Genomic DNA, 2,916 nt, shown 5'->3' with positions numbered 1-2,916 from the left:
ACTTTGCATTACAGAGGTAACAAATGGAGGAAATTAATTTATTACTAACTTTGGCAGATCTTCAGGGTCACCAAAATCTATATTCTTTTTTTTTTTTTATTGTGAGAATACCTTACAGAGGAGTTACAATTACATGGGCAAGATAATGAGTATATTTCTTATCAAGCATTGTTGCCTTCTCCTTTGTTTCCCCTTCCCATCCCTTACCATACTCCCCCCTCCCTCCACCTGATCCTCCCCCCCGCCCCCCACCAAAGTTGTAAAGTTCGTTTTTTGACATAACGACTTGTACATCTCATTGTTGCAATGTGTCCACCTGTATCCCTATTTAAACGATTTGTTTTTTTCCTTCCCCTCCACAAAAAAAATATGGAACGCTTCACGAATTTGCATGTCTTCCTTGCGCAGGGGCCATGCTAATCTTCTCTGTATTGTTCCAATTTTAGTATATGTGTTGCTGAAGTGAACACCGAAATCTATATTCTTATACTGACTTAGGTTTTGTTACACCATCACAAGAATCACCTTGCAGAGTGAATGATGGGTGAGCTCAACCATAAGGTATTCAATCATTCATTTATTTATTCCCTGAAATGCTCTAGAGTAATTTTATGCATATCCTGAAGTTATGTCTGCTCAAATAAGTGGCAGAGGAAGAGTATACCCAGAGGAGATACAATTAAAAGCAAAGAATGAAGATGGAAATGGAAGTAGAGCCCCAAACTCACCAGAAGCACTTGCATTTTCTAGGGTTGAACTGCAAGTCTTATGCTACATTGTCTAGAAGAGAAAGACCAATTGTGTGCTTCACAGTATACGTAAGGCAAACAAGACAAAACAATACCACCCCCCACCCGAAAACAAAACAAAACAAAAAACCAAACACAAACAAAAAGTCAGTGATTCAAAAGCAGAGCAATATTAAGTCCTCCAGGAAATATCCCTTCTTTCTCACAAAAAGGACACTAAAGTAAGAAACAATATCCTCTATCTCTGTTTGGTAAATATAGGCAAATCTTTTCACGTTTGACTCTTATTCTATGACAATACTATAAAGCCTGAGTGAGTAAAAAAGCAATGTAATGCAACTCCACAAATAATTCTAAAGAGATCTCTCAATATAATTTCATGGGGCTCTTGCAGATGCTATTGTTTGATGCTAAAGTGGCTGAACCCAAAAGATACATTGCACATTGTTTTGGAAGGATCTCTTTTGCATCAGATGACAAAAAATATTCTCTTTAAACCAAACTGACCAGACTTGATGTAAGGAGGATAGCCTTATCGTACAGCCACACATTTGTAATATCTCTGATATTGGTTAGATATGAAACCATAAGGCTTGACATATAGTAAAATTCAGAATTAGTTGTACTGGCACACATCATTGGATCTGGGGGGGGGGGGAAATCTTAAAGATTACACTTTAATTCCAAGAGTTATTATTTTTAATTACTAGTAATGGTTGTACAGTAGGCAGTATCTTAGACAGCACAATGTTTAAATCATGCTCTTTTCTACTACTTTGTAGCATAAGGTACTGGGACCATGCACTAGCAATCCACTTGTGAGTCCTTGCTTATTCCTGTTCCATCTTCCAGAGAGTGGAACATTTAATTGTGAGGCTAAACTGACACTTCATCCAATCTTATATGAGTGATGATTTAATTTTGTCTAAATTTATCAAATCACCTGGATGGTTCAAAGTATTAAATAGCCCTAATAATATTTCCACACACTGGCAAGTTATTTTCAACACTGGATTGATTAAGATGGAAAACCTTTGGCATGTCAAGCATGAGTACAGTTGCTGGGAAATAAGTCAAGGAAACACTAATCAGTTCATTTAGGAACTAATAACATCAGCCCCAAGGCTACAAGAGCCATTCAGACAAGGTTTTCTCCATGAGGGGCACATGGTCTCTCTGAACTGGTAGTAGAGTGGATTTCATCAGATAAGCTGTCAAATGCTTCATAGAACATGCCTCAGAGAATTAAGCTTCCACTGTTCGTACAATTTTATCAGACACTAGCAAAGTAGATTTTCCAGTAAAACAGGAAATTGCCCTAAGGCCATGCTTTTGAACATTTATTCAAGATGTACTTTAAATGCTGTTTCAGCTGTCACTTTTTGCTATCGGCAGAAATGTTTTGCTTTTGTTGCAGATGAACAGTTCTCTTTAATCACCAAAATCAACTAAAGTGCAGGGAAAAGAAGGTCTATGAAATTAGAGCATTTGCAAGAGGGGAGAGGTAAGTTTTGATGCAAAAGCAATTTGAGCTGATTTGGAACCACCATCGAGAACATGAATTGTCAACAAAGAAACTTATGTTTCTTTGAATAATTTTTTTCTCTGAATAAGCTTAATAATATATACAATAATAGAAGAAAGCTGTAGAATATAATGTTTGAAAGGACAGACTTTATCAGCCCAGTTTCAAATGCCATTTACAACAGTTATAGGATTTTTGGCTTTCAATAAATTACTTATTTGCCTCACAGTTTCCTTAAGAATAATTACACAATACACAAGGAAGAGAAGACTTTAAAAAACTTTTAATTTTGGAATATTGGGATTTGAATGTAGGGCCTTGTGCTTGATTAAGCAGGCATTCTAAGGCCATGTGGAATATTAAGATTAGGTGTAATGCTTAAAAAGCCCTGCATAATTATTGGCTACAATTATGATAGTTCTTTATAAAAGTAGTAAAAGATCATACGAAAAGTAGAATATAAGCATTCTGATACTACATAGTAATTTGAGTAGCAGAATCAATAACTTGTAAAAGCTACTAATTTTGGTGGCACTAGGAATCAAACCCACGGTCTCACGCTTGCTAGATAAACATGTTATCACTTGTGCTACACTTCCTTCCCATAACAAATGAACCATTTGATTATCTGTAATTGGGATG

General features: G+C 36.1%; 1 non-coding gene across 1 annotated transcript; it reads right to left on the bottom strand.

Moving 5' to 3' along the window:
- Positions 1-363: 363 nt before the first annotated feature.
- LOC138814395 (U6 spliceosomal RNA) lies at positions 364-470 on the bottom strand. Its single transcript, XR_011367975.1, has one exon. It is a non-coding gene; the product is annotated as a U6 spliceosomal RNA (small nuclear RNA).
- Positions 471-2,916: the final 2,446 nt, after the last annotated feature.

The sequence above is a fragment of the Dipodomys merriami genome, unplaced genomic scaffold, assembly GCF_024711535.1.
Source record: "Dipodomys merriami isolate MVZ:Mamm:240054 unplaced genomic scaffold, mDipMer1.0.p SCAF_6, whole genome shotgun sequence".
Taxonomy (NCBI): Eukaryota; Metazoa; Chordata; class Mammalia; order Rodentia; family Heteromyidae; genus Dipodomys; species Dipodomys merriami.
This window is presented reverse-complemented; position numbering and strand designations above follow the sequence as displayed.